The sequence below is a fragment of the Halichoerus grypus genome, chromosome 9, assembly GCF_964656455.1.
Source record: "Halichoerus grypus chromosome 9, mHalGry1.hap1.1, whole genome shotgun sequence".
Lineage (NCBI taxonomy): Eukaryota > Metazoa > Chordata > Mammalia > Carnivora > Phocidae > Halichoerus > Halichoerus grypus.
The window spans coordinates 47,009,052-47,022,906 of NC_135720.1; the positions used below are offsets into that span (position 1 = coordinate 47,009,052).

At 35.3% G+C, this 13,855-nt stretch overlaps 1 protein-coding gene across 3 annotated transcripts in view; it reads left to right on the top strand.

The window, feature by feature from the left end:
• The window catches only part of HS3ST5 (heparan sulfate-glucosamine 3-sulfotransferase 5), a 271,378-nt gene that overhangs the window by 102,841 nt on the left and 154,682 nt on the right, over positions 1-13,855 (top strand). For all 3 annotated transcript variants that reach the window (XM_078054842.1, XM_036074703.2, XM_036074700.2), the window contains exon 2: positions 219-407. The gene's annotated coding sequence lies outside the window, so the exon portion shown is untranslated. The remainder of the gene's footprint in view (positions 1-218; positions 408-13,855) is intronic.

Sequence of the window (13,855 nt, forward strand, 5' to 3'; positions counted from 1 at the left end):
AATTCAACCAGAATCCTCTGCAGGCAGCATCATCATGCAATTCTGCCTTCACAATGACATGAAATTTTAAATGACATCTGTGCTAAATCAGGGAGCAGCAAACCCAGGCCAAGTTTAAATTTAGTAACACTGCCCGTTTACTGAAAATAACCTTCTCCATAGCAGATTCTCTATGAATTTCAGGTGACCGACTACTTGTGTTTCTCTTCTGTTCAAAGATAATCAGGTACCCAGAGGCTCCAGCATTGGTGTCTTCCCTTCTCAATGGCTTTTCTGGTGTCCGCCTCAGGAGTCTCCTTGGCCAGCCTTGAAATACGTGGAAATTAGAGAATCTACTGCATATATTCTTCTTGAAAATTTCTATCACACATGCTCAGAACTTTCTGAATAAGCATAAGGATTTGAAGGTAAGTGAATTTTGGAAGTAACTCACATTGCTGTGTACTCTTAATTACATCAGAAGTGAATATTTAATATATTTAACAAAATATATAAAAGTAAAAGCAGTTACTGAATGTGGGGAAAATAGCCATCTATGAACAGTTCACACCAAGAAGGGAAAATAAAATGCAAACTTTGAAAGTCGTTATATGTCATGTCAATGTAAATACAAGCAAGGTTCAGTGGTAAACTTGATAACTGATAATCAGTTTCACACAAAAAAATCATGATAATCACAGTGGTTCTCAAATTGTAATGTGGGTGAGAGTCACGTGGAGGGGGGTTAGGGTCTGTAAAATTCTGACTCCTGGGCATATTTCACAGAGAGTTAGATTCACTGCATCTCAGATGTGACCCAGCAACCTGCATTTTTACTTACTTGCCCCCAAATGATCCTGATGAAGGTGGGTCTTGGTCCTTTGGGTAATGCTGAAGTTGGCTTTCAAAACAATATACTTCTAATTTTCAAACTTTATATTAAATGGGGTTTTATGTTGTTTGTTTCCTTCAGCTACAAGAATAAATAAGGAAGGCACATTTAGCACAGAGGTGCTAAATTAGTGCTCCTTTTTTGACCCCCCCCAAATTGAATTCTTAGTTCTCTTTGATACACCTTGATTTTCAAGTTTGGTATGATGGGCTAAATCCCGGGGGTCCCTATCTTGCTTTCAGAGTGAGCATGTGCTCATCGCTGTCTTTAGCTGGCTCTCTGTTTTCTGTAATGTTCTAATTTATTCAGATGTTTATACTTACTGGATCAATTCCAAGAACTATCTAAGAAGACAGAAATAATGAGTTATTACCAGAGTCAGCTAAGCATTTCTTCATTTTTGAAGGTTTTTTTCTTTTTCTCTTCATTTGGAAAAGTCAGCATTAAATTTTCAGAAGAACAGATCTACTTAACACATCATTAGCTACTCATTGTCCTTTGTGGATAAAAACTTCTAAATCATGTGATATCTTTATAACAGGTAACAGGCACATTTATTGAATATCACTTTATTATATTTCTTTATCTCATTTAGCAATTTCATCTTTATTATGTGCAATTTTAAGTTTATGTAAAGTTTGCTTTTTTTGCTCCAGTGATAAAAGTGATTAGTAGAGGCATATTCAGAACTGAAATTGTGATGATTCCTTAAGGGTACAACATGATTTTATTTTGTAGTGAAGAGTGAAGTTTTTAAAATCCTCTGATTGAATTGTAGCCTTACAGACATTTTTTTCTGTCAGTTTTTGTGTGCACATGTTCATATTGTAAAGTTTCTTGTCCATAAAATACCAAATGGCAAAAATAAACCCTTAATTAAAAAAAAAAAAAGTAGGGGCGCCTGGGTGGCTCAGTCGTTAAGCATCTGCCTTCGGCTCAGGTCATGATCCCGGGGTCCTGGGATCAAGCCTCACATCAGGCTCGCTGCTCAGTGGGAAGCCTGCTTCTCCCTCTCCCACTCCTCCTGCTTGTGTTCCCTCTCTTGCTGTGTCTCTCTCTGTCAAATAAATAAATAAAATCTTAAAAAAAAAAAAGTATATCCCCATGGTGGCAATTAGCAACACATATTAGTTATTAGTATTACACAAAGAAAATGAATATAGACATGCATAAAACAAGGTAGCACTTTTTTCAAGTAATCTATAGATTTACAGAATTAGATTAATGTAATACTGAATTTTCACATGCATTTGTTGTCAGTATTGTTCTCAATAGGCAATGCTCTCACTGCCACATCTGATGATAAAAATCCTAAAATTTGTAGTACCCAAACTGTAAAATCCTCAAATAGGTACCATACAAGTTTATGGTTCAAAGAAGTTCTCAAGTAATATTTAATAAAGCTTTTAGTGCAAGTCTTCTGTAATATTTTTATTTCAGAGAAACATAGAAACTACTCTTCTGCTTTTTCTTTTTCTTTTTTTTCTTTTCCTTTTTCCTTTGCAGAGGAGCAGGTAGAGAGAGAATGAAATAGTGTCCTCAAGTGAGTCACGTTCATTATCATCGGCATATTTATCTTAGGTTGTGACTCCCTAAAGAAAACTTACTATGTAATTTCAGGGAACCTGAGTGAGACAGCCTCCATACTCAGGAAGGAAAATATACAACAAAAGAATAAATTATAGAAACTTTATTAAAGCATAGCAGCATAAAGTTTTAGAACAGAAATGGACCATTAAGATCTTCTAGTCTGGTCCCCTCATATATAATTGCATTTTTTCTCTTCTAAACTTGCTGTATTAATACAAAGAGCAGTCAACATCAGTCTGGCAAGGTGTGACTTTTTAACAAGACAAACTAAGCAAATGTTTTTCAATTATGATTTCTTGGGTAAGGAAGTTTAGAAGGAAATTTTTCATCCTAGATGAAGGTTGAAGAAGTGAAGAGAATACCTGAGTACTTATTAATGTAATTGAACTTAAAATTGTTAATTATTTTCATTGTCAGTAGATAATCTTTCATGTCATTAATCTAAAAATGAAAACAGCCAATTTAGGTCTACTTCAGGTTTGGTCAGCTTTATATGGAAATCTGATATTGAAGGAGAAAAAGAGCTAAAAGTCACATACAGCTTTAGAACAGTAGAGCCATCTGGGGCCATTTAGTAGGGGAGAAAGGAGACTTAGCTGGGTAATAATCTCTGGAGAGTGTTAGTGTTATTATGAAACAGTATAATAATGATATTTGTGAGATACCCGAAAAGATTAAAATGTGTTTATTATTCTCAATTTAAGAAGTTGCAAAGTCATTAAGATTTCTGTAGTAAAAGTATAATTATTGATGTGGACAAAATGCTCATAATATACTGTAAATGAAAACAACAAGTTACAAACCATGTTTTGATGTGGTCCCATTTTTTATTAAAAAAACGACAGATGCATAGGAAGAAAAGTGGAATGATATATAGCAAAATATTATTAATGGTTATGCTCAACTGATAAATTATGTTTGATTTTTATTGCTTGTCAGGGTATGTAAAACTTTTTCTAAATTATTATTAATGTAATTTGAAAATATTTTTCAAGGGTTGGGAAAATATTCAGTTATCTGGGAAATTTACTTTTATAGAACTGTAAGGTAGTCCTGATAACGTTTGTTTAAAATAGCCGTAATGATGTAATGTATGGTGATTAACATAACGTAATAAAATAAAATTAAAAAAATAAAAATAATAATTTATCCTATTAAAAAAAAAGAAAGAATAAAACACTAGTACAAGCTATGAAATGAATGAACTCTGAAAATCTAATGCTAAGTAAAAGTAGCCAGTCACAAATAAAATTAAAAAAAAATAGCCGTAAAGCAAGGCTCTTGCATCTTGTAGTATTAAACTGATCTAAATATGAAGATAGTACTTCCAATTAGATAAAATGATTTTTAGATATAACTCTTCATTTGTGGATATTGCAATACACTAAAATTTTCAGTTTCTTCATTAAACACTGATAACTTCAAATTATGACAATTAATTCCTTAGAAATATCCTTTATTTCTTGTATTGGATAATTCCAATGTGCTTTCAAGAATTTTCCAACTAGATCAGTTTCCTCCATTTGGAGGATAATTTTATATGTTTGGTTACATTAGTGTTAATATGTCTTTGTTCTTTAAATCTCCAGTGTAACATACGGTTAGTCTCACCATTATTACTACCAGCTGCGGTTGGCCTATGATTTTGTTCATTCTGTCTGAATCCAAAGTAATTAGCTCTTTAGTTTAATGACAATATTTGTTAATGGGTTTTTAGGGCCAAATTCTGCTGTTAGAGAGTGGGCGGTGTATTTGAAGATAGAATCTGGCCCTTATGTTTTAAGCATAAGCTGTGTAATTTGATTTCAAAATGATGGTTTAGAGAGTTTGGGGTAGGAAAACTAAATCTACATTTATCTGAAGCTTCTCAGTTTCAAGAAATAGAAAATGAAAGTGACAATTTATGTAAATGAATATACCCACTGAAGATTCTCTAATACAGCTATCCTGCATGAATCGTTCCGTACGTAGTTGGAATGAGAAATGAGATGATAATTTTCAAGCAGACATTAGGTAGATTTTGTTATGTCATGGGGCATACATTGAATTCTTTAAGTGCAATGAAACACTTTTGATCATTGTATCTTTTTCAGCTTTATTGAGATATAAATGACATATAACATTATGTATATTTAAGGTGTACAACGTGATGATGTGATACACATATATACTGCAAAATGATTGCTACAATAAGGTTAGTTAACATATCCATCAGCTCACATAAGAGAGCAGAATTTAAATGTTCTCACCGCACACAAAAATTGATCATTGTATTTTTGGAGGACTTGGTGAAATGAAAAGAACCTTTGCCTGGCATTCTCTGGAGTTCAAGGTCAGGCTCAGCTTCCTGGTAATGGCATGACCTTAGAGAACTCACTTTACCTTTCCTTGGGCTTCAGTTTCTTCATCCTAAAATAAGACCTTTGCAGTAGATGATCCCAGTGGTCCCTTCCAGCTCTGAAAGGATTACTCTAACTCTAACTTGCTTTATTTTTTTAAGAAGTTTCTTTTTTTTTTAATTTTATTTATTTGGGAGAGAGTGAGAGAGAGCATGAGCAGAAGGGAGAGGGAGAAGCAGGCTTCCTACTGAGCCAGGAGCCCAATCTGGGGCTCGATCCCAGGATCCTGAGATCATGACCTGAGCTGAAGGCAGATGCTTAACCGACTGAGTCACCCAGGCACCCCTCTAACTTGCTTTAAAAGAGCACTATGGGTAGGGCACAAGGAGGTCAAGGAAGATGCAATTCGTTACTGAGTAACAAATCATTAAGTCTACTAAAAGCTTTTTGGAGACATTTTGGCCTTAAGAACTCTCCTTCAATGATTTTGTAGTTTTAGCCTAGATTGGGGGTTTATGTGGAAGGCTGTTATGTGGAAGGCTGTTACTTTGGAAGTTTTCAAGAAGACCGATTTTGGCAAAAGTTACAAAAAGAAACAAAACTCACTTGGTAACAGTTGAGATACCTAATAATGAAATAAGATGTCATGGGAGGTCATGAATTCACTGTCATCATAGGAAAGAAAGTGGGTCCCAAGGGTTATATGACCAGCCAAACTGCCTTTCAAGCGATAAAAGCAAGAGGCAAGTATTCTGAGCATAAAGGAACTCAGTCAGTGAGCCCTCCAGGGGGCCACTGTTGGAGGACAGAGTCCATCAAACCAAGAGGTGACTGCAAAAGAACCGATCCAATCTTAAGCATTGAACCTCTTTAACCCTAAAACTAAATCTGAAATACATATGTAGATGAGTGTGACAGAGCATACAAGGATAACATCCTATAGAACTAAAGCAACCAACAAAAACTAGAAGGACACAACAGGAATAAACTGGTGCATATACTAAATTGGCTGATTGCATTATTCTCAATATCTAGGGAACAGTGGATATCCTTTAAACCTGACAAATCAAGTTATAGAAGTATTTAAGAGTAGAAAAAAAAAAAAAGATGCTAAGAAAGTCATGCTGTTGTCCAACACTGGATCACAAAGTAATGGGGAGGAGAAAGAAGAAAAAAATTTTTCTGTACTCATAATAGGGAATGATAAATATTCTAAAGATATAGAAGATCAAGGTTATTACATGAAGTTACAAACTAAATATGTAGGTTATTATGTGAACGTACTAAGTTATAAATTAGAAGAAAATATGCACCCTATTAAATATGCTTAAGAAGCTATATATAAATAATTAAATAAGGCAAACAGACCATGTAATAATTTTCAAAACCTTTAACAGAAAACTTAAAATATTATGAAAAAAATCCGTCATATCCTTCATATTAATAAATAGAAATACATTTATTTCTTTCAAAGAAATTATTTTCAATTAGATCATAGTGCAGAACCAAATTCTCAGTGTGCATACAAGGATGGGTCCAAAACAAGGTCATGCAAAAATTTGAAAATGAAAGGGTAGGCAAATGCAATCTAAAGAAATTAGGAGTTAGAATCTTAATATCAGAAAAGGTGAAATTTGTGTGTATGTGGGGAGGGGGGGGCCTGTCTGGCTCAGTTGGTGGAGCATGTGACTCCTGATCTTGGGCTGTGGGTTCGAGCCCCACGTTGGGTGTAGAGATTACTTAAAAATAAAATCTTTAAAAAAATTTTTTTTAAATAAGCAAAGGTGAAATTTAGGGCCAAAAAGCATTAATTAAGATCAAAGAGGAACTTTGTAGTGAATGCTCATATAATGAAGGTATACAATCATAAATAAATAATAGTTTTAAGGGCTACCATAGGAGTTTGTTCAGCAAATAAACCTAACTTCTAAAAACATCCCAAGAAACAGCAATAGTCCATATTTTAGGTGCTGGACTAAGTCTAAAAAGTCATCTTCTCTGTTATAAAGCAAAACACTTATATTGAAATTTATTTTCAAGAGAAAATATTTCTATGTCAAAGACAAAACCACCTGTTAACCAAAAATTAAATACTTGACTAATGACAATATTTTTTTTCATTATTAGCAAAAAAGGAGTTCCAAGTTTCTTGTCTTTGGGAGACAAACAAACAAACCATAGCTTCCACTCAGACTGTAAATGTGTACATTAAACTTATTTGATTTGAAGGAAAGTGCACCGTTCAGCTTCCCCCCACCCCAACAAGTATTCTTAACAGCAGGATATAATTTCAGAGTTTTTGCCATCAAGAGCAAAAATTTTCATTTCATTTAGGAATGCAGCTTGTAATAGTTTCCCATCCTCCTCGCAGCAGGTTTCCTGCCCTCATTTTGCAGACTCAGCCCAGTAAGGCACAACTAGGTAACTTCAGTTCCAGGTTAACACATCCTCCAAGCATCGTCCCAGCAATTCAACTTAGTTATCATGCAAAGCCGCTTAGCCTCACAAGTGAAATGGAATACAGTTGAATAGCTTTTCTAATGTAATACCTATTTATAATAAATGCAAAGTGGTTTATGATGGCAAACTTTGTAGGGCATGAAAAATTATGAGGGGAAAAAAAGCTTATTTTTTCTGACCTAAAATTGTGAAGAAATGTCATGTATGCTAGCAGGTAACTCTCCCATTAAATAAAAAGAGAAAAATATTCAAAAATAAAAATGTAATACATTGGCCTTTATATTACTTCAGCAAAAAGAGATTTAAATGAAAAGATTATATTTCAGAATACCATTTTATTCCTAGAGAGCAGAGTTTTTTTCTAATTTACATAAATTTTCTCCAGTTTAATTTCTTTCTCTCCTATTAGACCTCAACCATGTGGGCCAAAATTTCCTTACTTTTGTTTGAGAAAGTAAAGATTGCTCAAATCTCCTCTTTTGTCTGCTGATATTAGAATAACCACATCTGTAATAAATGCAAGTTGAACTATGGAAACCACACATTACTGAGGTATAGGTCTTCTCCTTTGAATAAGAAAATTCTAGATGGCAGTTTCATCAAGTAGGCTAAAATCAAATAGATGAGATGAGTGTCCGAGCCAAGATTTTACGACCACAAACTGTTCTATCTCCATGCTCGTGCTCAGGTAATTCACTCTTTTCTTCTCTTCATTGCTCTTCTTTCATGAGTAAGCACCAGGCCACAACGACTGCATTTTCATCGTGTCTGGTCAACACTGCCAACTTTAATGATTGATTTTTATAACAAGGGAAGCAAATGTCCGGCCAAGCCCAGTATGAAATTTATAAACTATACTGGCTTAAAATGTATTTGTTTTTTATGCATAGTACAGTGATTCCAGCTGAGAATGAAGACCTGTAGCTGTGTACGTTATAGTCCAATGCCAACTTCATTTTTTCTTTCACTCAGCAAGTCTTTGGTTAATGACTGCTAAGTGCCAGGCTATTCCAGGACTTGAGAGGCATTAGTGAACAAAAGTGGCATTTTGTGGGGGGACATGCAGACAATAAAAATGAATCATAACAAGTAAGTGAGTTGTGTAATGGTATATAGACTTTCTTTCAGGCCACAAAGGCCTGAAAGAAAGAAAACAGAAGGTAAGCTCAGGCAAGTGGGGGATGATAGGACAGGACGCAGGGCAGTGGGCTCACATCTGATACTTCTATATCAGGACCAGCTCTTCAGGCAGTTGTTTTCCTATGTTCAGAGTATGTGGATTGGACTTGGAGGGTGGAATCATTATTAAATGACTTTTCCAAATGTTCTTATTTTAATGACAAGCCTCCGTACATTGACATTCACACTTGAGATCTTTACCTTAGAGTTTACCCAAACTAAAGCAGTCGACCTCATGTGTTTCCTAAGTGTTAGCTTTAGAGTTCTTTGCCTGGTTTTATTACAGGCAATCTAATTAACAAATGCTCTCCAAGTAATGCCGTGGAATTTCCAAAGGGGTGAAACAGTGAAGAATAAAAACTGGTATTAAATTTAATTATTTTTGTCTTTTGTCCTGAGAGTTTATTATTTATGGAATAATTTTAAATTATGGTATCACTATACGTTACATAATCCTTGTCAGTGATGTTAAGCGATGCCACATTAGTTCAAAAGGATCCAAACATCAGGTAAAAAGATACTAACTTTAAGAATTAATCTGGATTTTGAAAGTATCTAGTTATGGACCCTTGAGATAAGATTCTTACTTGATTCTCAGAAAAATGAGGATTGAACTCTAAATTTGAGTACATATTTAATTGAAATAACCTATAGGGGTGCCTGGGTGGCTCAGTCAGTTAAGCATTTGCCTTCAGCTCAGGTCATGAACCCAGGGTCCTGGGATCGAGTCCCGCATTGGGCTCCCTGCTAAGCGGGGAGCCTGCTTCTCCCTCTGCCTTCCCCACCCCACCCCACCCCCGGCTTGTGCTCTCTCGCTCTCACTCACTCTTTCTCTCAAATAAATAAATAAATCTTAAAAATAAATAAATAAAAATTTAAAAAATTTAAAGAAATAATCTGTAGTCATTTTTAATTTACTCATATTGTGTTGCCACTTTAAGAATTATTTTCATGTTGATCCTCATGTACTACCAATGCTATCAATGCTCTAGCATCACAGCCTGTTTCAGCTGGAAGTGATCCCAGAAATTGTATTCCAACTGCTTATATTTTGCAGGTGTGAAAACGGAGTCCCAAAGAGGGTACTTAATTTGTGCAAGCTAGATGGTATATGCAGGTCCAGGAAGCCAGTTAGTGGTAGAACTGGGATCAGAATCCCTTCTTTAAAATCCCAGTCGAGTATGTTTCCAGGTACATCACTCTACCTGAGATTTTCCAGTACTTATTACTAAAATAATGTTTCCTTTAAAATAAGGAACATTGACCGACCATACCTTTGAATTCCACAAAGTTATCTTACCTGTGAGTGTGCCTGAGCTCCCAGAATGGCCTCCCTTATTTGATAACCACTGTAGCACTACCAGAAGTGATTAAAAAAAAAAAAAATGAATAACCTTTTGAGAGTTTTTTTCTTTGAAAAATAAATGAAATTATTTATGAAGTCTTCAAATTACTTACCTATTCATCAGTATATAGAGCACAAATGAAATACAATTGTATTATTTTTCAATGAATTGTGGAAGGAGAAAGTTATAAATAGTAAAATGCTGAGTTTAGAAAACAGTGTTAAGTAGCATCTGGGCCCTGGGTCCCTTGACATCCCTAGGAAATGATACAGAGTCATGTGAGAACTCTCTGAACCCTCAGAAGGGAAAATTATGTAACTCATTGGAAAATAATTTCAGTAGATTTAATAGAGCAGGCAGGCAATATATTCAAAACACAACGAAAAAGCATAAAAAATTCTCTCTGCTAAGCCCAGGGAGTTTCATATGCAAAAAAAAGAGAAAGAAAGAAAGAAAGAAAGAAAGAAAGAAAGAAAGAAAGAAAGAAAGAAAGAAAGAAAGAAAGAAAGAAAGAAAGAAAGAAAGAAAAACTTAAACAACTAAAGCAGTATCAATTAATTTTCTAAGACAGCTTCTACTTTAAGCATTATAATACATCTTAAAATGTTGTACGTTTGGTTCTTATAAATGGATTCTAAATTTGCTTGAAATGAAAGATATAATTATGGCTTTATATAATGACAAAATTGGGGTTTCTCAAGGCACAGAATAGAGTTTTCATAGGTATTTCTAGGCATATCATTTATTAAACCAATATAATTTAAATCTTATGTAAATTAAAAAGTATGTGTGACATTGGGTACAAGGCTCTAAATGATTGATGATGATGATTATAGAAAACAGCTGTAAATACCCAGAGTCCAGCAGACTTAATGAGCACTTTGTGAACTTATCAAGGTTTTGATGGTTTTGTCTGATAGTGAATGAAGTTCACTGTACAATTTACCCAGTTTTTACTTGTTACTGTACACTTGTAAATCCTATAAGACTAAAAAGCTAAAAACTGGATCTTCTATCTGTTCCGATATTCAAAACACAGTTCAATTAAAGTCTTCTCTAATAAGTAAAGTTAATTGAAAATTATGATTTAAAACTACATCTGGTTCTTATTCATGTGATAGCTAATTATTAGCATTCGAACATTAAGCATTTTAGACTAATTGTTTATTACTTTCAACAATAGCAGAAAAGGATGTTTAAGAAAATACAAAGCTAATATATTTCAGATTACCAATGAGGGAGAAAACTGTGAAAATCACTGATTTATGCTTATTTTTGATTGATTGAATTCATTTTGTCTGAAGCCCTTAGTAATGTCCTTGGAAATTTCTATCCCTTTTTTCCTCTCCCCCCCTTCCATGAATATTTATGTGATTTAGAAGGCACCACATTTTTTGCATATTCTTTTCCCAAAGGAATGGTTTTTTTTTTCCATTTTTAATGACTTCATAGATGAATTGTTCTCTGATAACCAAGGGAATTAGTGGACCTTCGATGTAAACCTAGGTGATCAGAGTGTCTTAGTTTGCCTCTTGAGTTGAATGAAATTGAATATACCTTGCCTTTCATTGTCTTTGCACACATTATGTAAATTGGTAAAAATAAAGTAATGTGATTCGAAGTATGGTTTGACAGACAATATCATGAAATATAATATCCAAATACTTACAAGCTAGAAATAGTGCCTCGAGGCACCACATTTATTGTGAATGAGCATTTGCATTTACACATTTTTGTCTAGAGTTCAGACTTGCATAATAAATCACTTACTGTGGAAAGTAGAATTGTTTTCAAAAGGGTAACAAAGAAATAACCAAACGCAGTTTCCTCCCGCAAAGAGCTTTCAATCTATTTGGGGAGGTAAAGCACAGAGGCATAAGAAGGAAGTCAGATTACACAGAATTAGTAATGAATAGGAATTCTACATGGACTGACATAGCCATTATAAATTCTCTTTCTGTATTTTATGTGTAAATAGTTCAGTGCATACAAAAGCTTATGCCAAAAGTTGTATTCATGTGTATTTCCTAGTAGTTTGAACTCAACACAGGAAAGTTAGGTGATTGACTCTTAAGAGGGATCAAATAATGCCATCTCACGCTAGGCCTAATCAAAAAATCGCGTTTCCCGTTTCTTCAGGGTGGTCTGTGTGAATTCCAGTTCACTTCCAGCTCATCAGGAGATGGCATCATTCTTTCAAAACTTCATACCTCCTGAAAGGCTCAGTACCCTTTCAACCAAGCTTTCCTCCTTTCCAAAAGAACCAAAATTTTCAACACTGAGGTTTTGAGTATTGTTTATTTTCTGAAGAAAATTATTCAAACCAATATATATTTGAGTAAATGTCAAGGACATTTGTCATTGAAACTAGAACTGCTTACTTATTCAGGTAACAAAATGAAAATACTCTTTCTGATTTTGTTTTGCACCTTGGCATTGAAAACCATCTCATTTTAATGGGGGGGGAGGGGTCCCATTTTGTCCTGGTGGATGGTAGAACCACCCATGAATGGATTCCCTGATAACATAACAGTCTGTTATAGAATAGCAATTAAGAATGTGTGAACTCTGGAATCAGATTGCTAAATTTAAATCCCCAGTTCTGCTACTCACTATCTGTGTGACCTTGGACACCATCAACTTGCTAAGTCTCAATTTCCTCGTATGTAAAATGCAGATGATAACGTTGCCAACATCAGAGGACAATTGGGGCTAAAGGAGATGAGTCATGGAAAGTACTGTGTAAGGCTCAATCGCTATAAACTACTCACGTTTCTCCTATTCCACACAGCTTCTTTGCTTTCTCAAAAATGAAATCTTGTCATGCAAGACTTTGAACCCTGACCGCTCCTTCATTTTCATTGTTTCCATAAACTTGGAAATGAAGAAACTATAAATATATAACTTTATATCATTATACAACTGTATACATATTATGTGCATATATATAAGCATCTAGGAATTGTGAAAAGATTCAAGTAAGATTGTTTAATAGAATATTTTTGCTCTCAGGATAGTGGTTGCTTTAAATCTGCAGCTTTGGAGCAGAATTTAAATGGCAACTCAATGACTTTGTCATCATAACCACATAAAAGGTCTGGCAAGCTGCGAAAATCCGTGCATACGGGCAAATCCATGCGTATGGGCATGGTTGGCAAGCTCTTTGAGTTGAAATTGAACCCACCCAACAAGTTGTTTCATCAAAGCAGTGCCTGGAAATATTTGCATTGTGTTGCATGGCGGTTGGCTTCCCAGCTAAACCCGTCAGTGAGTGGGGAATGTGCGCAGTCCGAAGAGTGTGGGGCAGGGGACGCTGTCCCTCCAGACTGCTGAGCAGATGGAGTGAGTCATGCGTAACTGACACTTGACAGCTGTCCATCAGCTTTTAATCATGAGAAAAGCTTCGTGAAGTGTCCTCAGCACCAGAGAACCAAAAGAGAAACGCAGCTGCCGGAAGTACCATAGCTTTCCTCCCACCCACCACTGCTGCTGGGAATCTCTCTCCAGCTAGAAACAGGCAACCTTTGGAATCCAGGCAAGAGCTCTTCAGGCGCACTGCACTTTCTTTTCTTTTCTTCACTTTCCTTTCCTTCCCTTTCTTTCTTTTTCTTTCTTCTTCTTTTAAATGGAGGATGATTCTTTTCTCTGTTCCTGGACCCTCCTGAAGATTTTCTGGGTCTGACTAAAGAGTTCCTCAATAACCATTTTGGCTGAGTAGACTAGCCTGCCTGCACACATTAGCCGGTTCTCTAGCTCCCTGTTTGTAGATAATGAGACAAAGGATATGAGATGAGAGGATAGACCTGTGTCTACTGTCGTGTAGATATGCTGAGGAGTGCAATTTTCCTTTTAGCAAAGATTAAATATATCAGTGGAATGCCTCCTGATCGACATCAGTGAAAGTTTGTTTACAATTTGGGGCCCACAGAGTGTGGAAAAAAAAAAAAATTGACAGTCTGCATCGTAACCAAAGGTGCATGCGTTTTTAAGATGCTGGTTTTATTTGTGCCTCATTGCACTGGGCTTTGCCAGACCTTGTGAAGAGACCACGGCAAGTTAACAAGTCACAT